This window comes from Stylophora pistillata, chromosome 1, assembly GCF_964205215.1.
Source record: "Stylophora pistillata chromosome 1, jaStyPist1.2, whole genome shotgun sequence".
NCBI lineage: Eukaryota > Metazoa > Cnidaria > Anthozoa > Scleractinia > Pocilloporidae > Stylophora > Stylophora pistillata.
In genome coordinates, this window is record NC_142519.1 from 37079113 (window position 1) to 37090265 (window position 11153).

Here is an 11153-nt window from a genome sequence, read left to right on the forward strand (position 1 = left end):
CCTAAATTATTTAATTTCAGTTGACTACTACGTAACGATTACGATTACCATGGATGTAAAGAATCGTGTCTTACATTAGTACAAATAAAATCTGACATCGTTGATCCCTGGGCTAATCTTCAAATAAGTAGCCCTTCAATCATAGGAGCGAATCAGGTTGTGAGGGTGAAACGTGAGAGTGAATGGAATGCGGTCGGAATCTTCCTTATGCGACGTTTGTAGTGCTGAATGTCGATCAATAAGTTGAGCGCGGTGGTAACCCGCTTGAACGACGGAAACAGGATAAGCACGTTTATCGAAGAACTGGCACATTGACTCTGATTTGTGGTGGAAATCAGAGTCATCACTACATAAACGACGAAGTCTTAGAAACTGAGAAAAAGGAATGGAATTCTTAACGTGAGATGGATGCGAAGACGAATATAACAAGTAATTATGCGAGTCTGTAGGTTTGTAATACACACTAGTGCATAAACCGTTACCTTCAATTGAAACTTTGACGTCTAAAAAGGATAAAGAAGTGTCAGAAATTTCCCAAGTATATTTCAGAGCCGGGTGAAAAGAATTGACTGCGGTTATGAAATTAGTGAGCTCCTCTCTGTTAGAGGACGTAGCGCCGATACAGTCGTCGATGTAGCGACCGTAGAGTTTAGGTTTGGACCCGTTGTATTGGCTGAAAAATTGATGTTCGACAAAACCTACAAAAAGATTGGCATAGCTAGCTCCCATTTTGGTGCCCATGGCTACACCATTGGTTTGTTTGAAGAAGTTGTCTCCGAATGAAAAGCAATTGAGTGTGAGCACTAGTTCGGCTAAGCGTAGTAGTGTTTCAGATTTAGGTTCCTTAACAGTACGTTGATCAAAAAAATGTTTAAGGGCCAGAAGGCCTTCGCCATTAGGACTTATGTTAAATTTTTCATCACGCATCAGCCACCGGCTCTATCATATTTCGCCATATATTGCATTGATGGCTTTGGACCCGACCATATTTGAGGGGGATAGATCACTACTTGGCTACCTTCTTGGACAAGAATACTAAATAACTAACTAGTTGAGTTGATTTTTCAAAGCCGGCCGCTGTTTCCAAAATGCAAGTATTTGATGTAGGTATACCGACTCGCATTCGAGTCTGCTGTGCCAGCTGGTGCAATGATTACTCGAAGCGTTTCTTGAGTTCCGAGATACACAGAAATGGTTTTATTTCTAGATGTGAGCTTTTTTTCGACCGCTGCCGGGAAAAGGTGGGTGTAAAAAATGTGGACGTACTACCTGGGTCGTAGTCTTACTACCGGCACGAGTAACTTAACAAGGCACAGTAGCCTCTAGAGAAGAAGTAGTATAAATATAAACTGTTGAACGTTGGCTTTTACAAACATTTCAGCGAAAATTGTGGTTTTCTAGGTTTGACCCTTTTAAAACTTCCTTTAAATAACAAATATTCAAACACTACACTTTTCTTTGTCAAACATCTGCAGTGATGTATGATGGGCTCTGCACTTTGAAGATCTTTTTTTGTCCTAAAATGAGCTTTATCCCCTGAAGTACCATGAAACATTCAATTATGATACATTACTTTATGATCGGAGTTAGATAATTGTTTGCTTCTGTTTCGTATATGTAACAAACGACCTTTGTTCCTGTAGCCACGTGCATCATAGTCCAATGTTTTATTTTTGCGTTTTATTTCAGTAGACCTCATTTTGAATTAATTAGCGTTATTCTGCACGCGAGAAAGATATTTATGAACTAGCAACATTCCGCTTACGTTTGGTTCACGGTTCGGTTGTAGACTTATAATTAAACAAGGATCTCTTACGTGAGGTATCTAAACGGAATGGGAATAGAGAAACCCCGAGATGCGCTTTGTAAACAATCATCATCAGGATGTGTTGACTATCTGCCAAGTTCTATTGCTATTGAGGGAGCAATGCAACAATTTTAGGACTGCAATCCCCTTTTCTGATACAGAAATATGGACGGTAAGATGATATTATGTTAAATAAGCTGTAGATTGGATGTAAAATGCGAAAAAATTGAGTTTGTGTGTGAATGTGAACATTTTCGAACAACTGACGGCACTGTCAAATCAGCTCATTTTATCCAACTTTAAAATTTGATTCAATCGCACTGAATCATTTCCCCAAAAACTCCTTTGGAGATCGAAGAGAACCACACTTCGCCTTCCAAAAGCCAGATTTTCAGTCGATTATTTTGTATAGCACATAGTTAAATAACGGGTTATTTTTGACCTATTTTAATCTTGTTAGAAGAAGGTCGGTTAAATTAAATTAGATTGCGTAGATAAACAATGAAGAATTGCTCAAATTGCTGTCAGCATATGTTTTGATGTTGTTTTTCAAGATTTGGCAGTTTTTTTCGGTTCAAGTGTTTTTAATTTGTGGCGCGACGCTCCGAGATTGGTCTGAAATTTAGAGCTTCAAAAGCGGCATTTGGTCGAACTTCAGTTATTATCGATTTTCTCGAAAATAAATTGATATTCAGCCAAACGAAGTATGCAGTGCTTTGTCTCACCATAAGGCCTACCTAACTTGAGAATATGAGCCGAATCGATTTTTTGGCTGTTGCCACCAAATGTTTGACCGTTGGTAACATTCGCTCTTAACACATCTAAATAAGTAGAATGAACAGATATTTGGCTAAGCTCGAAACTTGGACACGTGCAATTGCTTAGTTTCTTTTACAGCTCAGTATTTCATATTGTAATTCAGAAATGATCTTCCGTGTAGGTTCACTGTCCTGATCAAAATAAGACAAAAGCTCTACACGAGGAGCTCGGCCCGCTAGTGTCAGAGACTTCGCATTGTGCCTTAGTTTCAGCGGTATTGTAGCGGTTCTTTGCAATTGTTTATCAGTGGTCTTGTAGTGAGGTGTTCCATCTTTTATTAGCGGTGTTGTTGCTGCTGTAGACAAACGTTCCGCAGCGCTGTTACAACGGTTGCGTTCAAGGTTTATCAGCTTAAGAAGCTGTCTTAAAGCGTTCATCAGACACATGGCCAGCTCACCGATTTCTCTCAAACTTTCGCAGTTTAGGAGGGTCACTAAGTTATTCAAGAACCCCGAGTAGTCCAGACTCCTCGCTTATCCCTGGCGCATTATAGTCCCCCCCCCACCCCCCATCAAATCCCTGAGGTAAAATGCTAAATTCAGCTTTTGTAGTCGTCCTGAGTGCACCGTCTATCGCGTCCAATTCTGGTCGAAACAAAATTTTCTGAATTTTGACACAGCGGTCATATGATAAAATGCTTTTTGACTGAGTTTGGGCGGGACAGACGGTAAAATATTTGGCACTCGGTCATGGCGCGAGGATGTCACAGGTGACCTCAAGCCAAAATTTTCCCGTCCGGCTTTACCACTCAGTTAATAAGTACAAACTTTTTTCTGTCGGAACTCATTGAGAACCGTATTTTGGAAGCTGTCACAGTTAAAAGAAACACTTCCTTCTTGCCCGGCAAGCTTATACTCTGAGAGATAATGTGCGCCACATTGTACGCTTTCCAAGCTCTCAGCCCACCAGGCTTAGAAGCCACTGATCATAAATATCGAGAAACCGTCGACAGGTACAAAATTTCGTAGAACCTTTTTAAATAATCATCAAAAGGTTCTATCGCGCTTTGTTTTCTTCGATAAATCGTCAAGTTCAAAATACGCCTACATGGTTGTTGCCCCCTCGTTATATAATGAAAAATTATGCAACTTCAGCAACCTCGTACACCCCAACGCGATGAAATACCGCTTTCAAATTTTGTGTGATAGCAGATGGTCCTTTTTTTTCGCAGAGGTAATATAAAGATCAACTTCGATGGCCTATAAAGGGGTTTGCCATATATATTTACAGATCAAATTATACATCATGTTAAAGCTTTATCCTTGTAGTCGAATTCCTCTGATTCTCTATCTTGGCCCCAAAGCGTCCAGGTTGAAAAGAGTTTGCGCTATTATGACAAAAAATTAGATCTTAAGAAAGCATCTGGGGGAAATAGCGTAACTGGATTTTAAAGCAACAAGCGTACAGGATGGATGTCACGGCAAGCCAAGTTTGCGTACATTTATCAGAGGTGAACGCAGCTTCTCGTCTAAGAAAAGATAGACATGTGCGACTTCAGCGATTTTCAAACCAGCAAAGATTCTTGCCACGCTTATAAGTCACATGAAGCGATTCATAAAAGGTGGAAACGACTTAAACAATGCCACAGAAATTTCAACTGAAAAGTACGGAGGGAGGGGTGGGTGGGGGATAGCTACAAACTCAAGACTCTTTATAAAATATGAAGAAACACTGTATAGCTGGCATCCAAGCCTTGAAAACCTTTCCATTGAGCCTGAGAGCTTAACAAAAGCGTACAATATGGGCAAGGACAAGTTTCTTTTACTGGGACAACTTCAGAAATATGGCTCTGCACAACATACAATGTTGTCCATTGGAGATGTTTACAATTGCAAAAACCGTGTTTTCTATTTCTTGTTTCGAATAGTTGGTTACCCAGTACATTTAACTGCTCCAAATTGGCAGAAATGATATCCTGATATATCAATATAGAGGCAAGACCGATACAACGTAGATAAGTAAATCTTAAGACGGAGCACTATATTTCGGCTGGCCAAACCAGCCTTCTTCAGGTGCAGTGGGAATTAACAGAGAATTGGGGTGATGCTTCAAAGATAGCTGTATGATGTAACAGCGAAAATATGTAAAACTAATTTGATTGACAATGAGATAACAATAAAAATAGAAATAGTGAGCAAAAATAGAAATGAAGTAAGGTAAATTGGATAAATAACTAGAAACTAATACATTTCTTCGCGAGCGTTAAGGCCATCTGGATAAATAGTGTTGCCTCTTGATATTAAAAAAGCTTCCCTGGCCTTGCGTATCGAGTCTCTCTTGGAAAACACTTTTTCGATGGCGATTAGCTCCAGGTCGTGAGCAGAGTGATTTATCAGATTATTCCAACTTTAAGGAATCGTTTTCTACAGGTTCAAAAATCATTGAACAAAGTGCGATTAAAATCCATCGCATTTTGTTCGTGTGAGAGAGACTCGTTGAAAGTGCATTTTTCGAGCAAAATTTAGGGATTTGATTTGGGAACTCTAATAACTCAGGATAGGCCGAGAGTTCGAACTAAATCTGTGAAAGTTTAAAAGAAATCTGTGAGATGGCATGTGTCACGCCTGCCCGGCACTCTCGTGGACAGACTCTTACACCGTTCATCAGTGGTACGCGTAGCAATTGCAATACAACCATCCAAAACTACCCTAATAATGAGTAAAAAGAACTTCCAGGGATTAGCATTTAAAGACATCCTCTACAAAACAGCTCACAGGTGCACTCCTGTAACACCCTTAGAGGTGACAACTAAAACGCGCCACATCATCGCTAGTGAACGCTTGAAGACCTACATTACAGTACGCTTGGTGAATCTTGTATGAAAACCACAGCGCTGATGAACGCTTGAATTACAACCATAAAAACGATACTGAGGAACGGTTGGGTACCTCCGCTTCAACACCGTCCGCAGATTTATGCTTGAATACAATTTTACAACACTGCTGATTAACGTTTTGAAAAATCCTCCTAAAAAAAAACCTTCAGAAGTGCATCCGCTGTTAGACCGTTTGAAGACAACAGCTAATAAACCGTTTAGGTACGTTGAATGTAAACGCTTCAACAGCGATGATAGAGGATTGGTGACAAACGCTTTAGAAGTGCTGATGAACGCTTGAACACAACCAGTGGAAAACCGTTGGTAAATAGTCGAAGTAAGAAGACAACAGCTATAACGCCGCTGATGAAAGCTCAACGTCAGTTGCCACAAAAACGCTCAAAATCGCTCGAAAGCAACCACTAAAACACTGCTCTGGACTGCATGAAGACAGCCGCCACTAAAAAACCCACAATGTAACCGATATTCCTGCTGCATATACTAATATTTACGTTCCTGTTCATCTGCTCCACCTTTATCAACTCCGAAAGACTCCCTTAAGTCCTTAATTGCTTACCCTTTCCACTTACTCCTGGTCACTTCGCGTTTCATTAAACGGTTGGAATATAGGACCAGCTAAGCTACTGAAAGATTTTAACAAAAGATGATCTAAAAAGTTCAATGTTTTCCATTTCTTTCAAGTTGTGATTCCGTTGACTTTTCGTCAAGCACTGGATGTATTCGCCCTCTATAAAAATTGTACCACTGCTCAGAAAACCAATGTGAAATGTGAAATTTTTGCCAATTGATTGAGGTATTTTATTTTGCATTAGGATCTCTAGGGTAGAGAAAAGACAAACTAAGTTAATAACTATTCATTAATGTGTATTTGGGGAAAAAGAAAACGTTCATAGTATCTTGAAAAAGTATCTTATGCTTTCAAGATATTGGCCATGGAAAACATTATTTTAGACAGCAGAGTCACGCTTCGCTGAGGTGCCGTATTGATTTCAGGGACCTGTCCAACAACCAGTTACAGGATTTACCGCCAGGAGTGTTTGCCGGAATCAGGATCTCTGGCTCGGTGCACTTAAAGCTGTAAGTAAGCCTCTTTTACTGTAAACCAAGGTTGATTAAGAATAAAAGAAAAAAAGGGAAAACAATCAATCGACCAGAGGCTAACTAAAGAGCCAAACATCACCGAGGAGCCGCTGCTTTCTAACTGTATCAAGCTCCTTCATATAAGATCACATAAAGCCTCTTGTTTCACAAGGTAACTGTTGAAATATGTGAACAGAAAGGCGGGTAGCAGAATACTCGCTATAAAGATGATTTCAGATATTTCTTGAAGTTCTCAATACGCGAGTTCAATTTAATTCGTTCCATAAATCTGAACAATTAAAATCCGTCCATTTCATAAGAACTGATAACAAGATGGTTAAAAACTATTTATGAGGTAAATGGAAAACGAGGATAACATATAAACTTATTGCGTTCGCTAGCGCCGATTAATCGTTATGAGACATTTCAATCGGTAAACAGCTTCAGATGTTAAATAATGGACCATACGGGGGTCAAAGGATAGCGCCTAAAGTTTAAGTTAATATATCAATAAACACTTTTTGAAATTTGATAATTCCAGCTTCTTAAACGAGATCCGTGCCCCATGGTTTTGAAATTATTACTTCTAGAAAATTTACTTAGATGTGCAGATGTTTTCAGTCTCAGAAAAGACTAAATAAACGATACTATTGCGCCTTAGGATCATTGGAAATTAGTAAAACTGGTTTAAATTTCAGAAGTGGAAATGAAGACATTCGATAATGTTAAAAATAGCATCCCATAATCTATATCTATCAGGAGCTTGTGAATTGTTTAATAATAATAATAATAACAATAATTGTATATTTATAATGCGCAAATTAACATGTGGATATGATCAAATGCGCATCACAACACTTTTCGGGGGACTTTGGCCGGACTGCATCAGCAGTTTACAAACAATTACTTTGTCATGCATTATGCGAATGTCATAGTCCTGGAATTTCTCTTTATCCCAATTACAATTTATATTAATCACAACGGATCAACATTATTCTTTAACATGATGTTTTTTTGAAAGGAACCTTTGTGACTTATTTGCAGCACGCTGTAACAAAGTCTCTTTCAAACCCTTAGTGGACGTTTTTCTCGATTTCCGCGAGCGAACGATTTAAATCGACAGAGCATGTTTGTACTAAAGCTTTCTGTCGAAGTTTTACAATAAAAAAACCTGACTGAATCATCTGTTTTAATACAGAGCAAGAAACCATTTTTTTCACAGTGTCAGTCGCTGTTCCATTGACCACCCAACTCTAGTCTCTTTATCAGCGTAATTAAGTGCCACTCCCGCTAAGAGTGGTCCTCTGGACTTCCAGTACAAAACAATTTTCCTTCATTTTTTTCCTATGAAAAGGGATTAGGACATACATTTCAAAAATGGTTTCGTTGTTATCCAATTCTCTTTTTTTGCCTCACCATAAGCGAAAATTGACTCTTGGCTTGACCACCCGTGTAGAGAACGATCGAAAGGGTAAATTTCACAGCTTTTGTCGAGCGCGCTGCGACTGCAATGGTATAGCTCACGAAATTCTCTCTTGCTTCAAGTGCTATGTTCACTCAGTTGACAGACAAACTATGGAAACTTCACTTGAAATCCTATTCATACCAGCTTGATGAAAAGAGACCCTTCCCTTCGACCTTAATTTGCATATCAAAAATTAACCAATTTAAAACAAAGAATTCTCAAAATGCAGGTGTAGATCGGGCTAAACAGTCATATCGGAGGATAGTTTATACACCAAGGAGGTCACCGATTGTTTCAAACCTGCGGGTATCTCTCCAGCTTTCATCCAGCATCATCTTGAAAACAGCGCAAATCAATGTCTTTACTTAATCGCGCACGTGTGAAAGCTCATTTGCATAATTCTGAAAAATGATCTATGATATGTCTTTCACCGTTCAAACTTTATTTGTTTATCTTCTACGTAAAGTACTTTAGGTTTTCATAACAATTGGATGGAAAAAAAGGAAGTCGTCCTAAAACGTTGCATAAACATGATCAGTCGTAACGCTTACACGACAAAGTAAACAAAGGCGATCGGAAGTTCCTCGGTAATTTTCCTTGAATCAGGTCAATAGCCACGTACAGAGTGGAGAAGATCAAAATTAAAGAATACAACTTGGCATTCTGCTCATCTCAGACACACTGTGTTGCTTAAAAGGACACACAAAGAAGTTAAAATACATGTAGGTTACCGTGTTATTTACAAAACAACCTTCTGCATAAAGATAATCTCGTAAATGGCAGTTCAGACTTTCCGTGACATACTTCTCAGCTTTGAGGTAATTTGTTGATGATAAGGATATCCAAGAAGTTAATAATAGCGAAACGTTAGTAATCCACCCGCCACATTTCCCATTATTACAAAGCTAAATCTTTTTGTCTAAATACTTTTGTGTTGAAATGTATGAGGCATTTCGCGATGCAATCAGTCTAAGTTAGAGACCGGTCATTGTTTATAAACCGGGAGGGGTACAGGAGGAAATCGGAGGATTTTGGTAGCATTACAATAAATTCCACCTAAACCCGCCTTAAGGCTCTGTGATATTCGTATAGCCCCCACCTCACAATGGCAGTAAATAGGCAGTCTATTTTCATCAGTCCTCGTTTAAATTCTGTTGGAGACAACTTATCATTTCCCTTAACAACCACGTGATCCCCTCAAAATCCTCCACCATTGGCGATGAATAGTGACAGGTCCTTTAGCTCCTGTTTCCACTTACTATCCCCACAGCGAATGTAACTTATCTCCACATATAAATTAGCTGAAAACTAGTTCATGTAGCGATGGAAAGTCATAAAATGGAATGAGGCACAGAGTTAGAAGTAGCCTTCCTAAATCTCTTGCAAACATGTGCATTCGGTTTCCATGTCACTTAGTTTCTTGAGTAAGGTGGCCTTCAAATCTCTGCCTTTGAAAGGAATTTCAAAAAATGCACAGATTTCCGTCAAAGCGGTGAATTTAGACTTCTCTAACGTGTCATTTGTAACATGTTCGCAAATATTATGCCCATCAGATAATATTGGATGAGCAAGTCCGACCTCAGCAATAACACCCGCTACATTCTTTTTCCTTGCTTCGTGTTCAAGGTAACCGCTTTCTTCTTCGATAAGACTTTGGTCGTCGTCGTGGTCATCGTCGTCGTTTGCATCCTGTTCTGAATCCTATAGGACTGTGGTTTTTCTTCGCTACGAAGCAGAAAGCCTCGAAAAGAAACTTTGAACCTGGCTCTTCGTTAGCCATTCATTTCTGGTGAATTTTCTTGTACCATCTGCCTCTCTCGCCTTTCTCATTTCTGCCGCAACTTGCGCGGGATCGGCTTTTCCGCCCATTCTTTCACCGGTTTGAAACCTAATTGAAAGATACTCTTTCACTTTCGCGGTGAATCTTGTTCCACTACCCTCCGGTCTCTTAAGGGCCCAGCCCAACTTGCACACTTTAGTCAGTTCAACTTCGCCCGTCGCTTCGGATGTTGCTATCTTTGACTCAAGAGTTAGAGAGGAAAATTTAATTGCCCAGTCACGTCTAAGGCCGTCGTAAAGGCTCGCTGATGCTTCTTTCTTGCTGTGCTCCCCGAGGTGCACATGATCTTGGAGTTCTTCTGAAGAAGTGAACTAAGAGCAGCAATCTTGTTGTGGGCAGTGAAATAGCATGTCCTCTTTATCATCGCTGGAACTTTGGCTGTGATTGCGATTTTTTTTATGGCCCGTGGAGCTGTGGCGAAAAAACCTTGATTGTCTACTTCCCTTGACACAATCGGGTCTTGCTTCTCAAGAATGAACTCTGACCATGGTATTAATTTGTCCTTACCGACCTCATTGGCTTTTGAGAGATAAAGACCATCCTTTTTAAACGCAAATTGTGGAAAAAGCTGAAATTATTGATGCCCTTAATTCTGAGTTCCTTTCTATCACTAACAATTTCGCAAACAGCAGCTGACGTTCCTATCACTTGTCTCACTTTTAATGCTACGTACATGTCAGCTGCCGTGAAAATGTTATGGTCTTCATTGCAATATCTACGAATTGCCCCTTTCATTGGACTGATGATGCGATCGCAAACATCTTTGCCAGATTGTAGTTCAGAAAAATCATAGCTTGAGAATTCGAAAAGGAAGTATCCTGGTTAGAATAACTGATCTATCAATACCCGCCATACTAATACAGATGTTACTAGGTAGGCTTAGTTTATGCTCCTGCTTCTATTAACACATTCCCCTCATCATGAAAATGTTAATTTGAAAATTATACTTTTAAAGATTCTAAAGAGGAAGCAATAAAAGGGCAACTCCGAAATTAATAAATACCTGCGCAGTTGAAATCTCTCAGGATTTCCTCTGAGAAAGTAAACATTCATTCGCTACACGTATTGTGCGTATAGCAATAGCATATGAACTAGAGAGGTTTATCAAAATACGTTTTAATCTGCCTTTAAGCAGGGGAGTCGGCAGTATGCGACGTTTTAAGGGTGGAGAGGGATAATTATGTTCCTGCAGTGTATTATCAAAAGATTTTGATCAACATTGTTTGCATCGGCTCTGGAATATAGACAGCAAGAAAGTTTTAACTTAAAAGTTCTGAAGTCGATCAAGCTATGAATTTGCATGTTT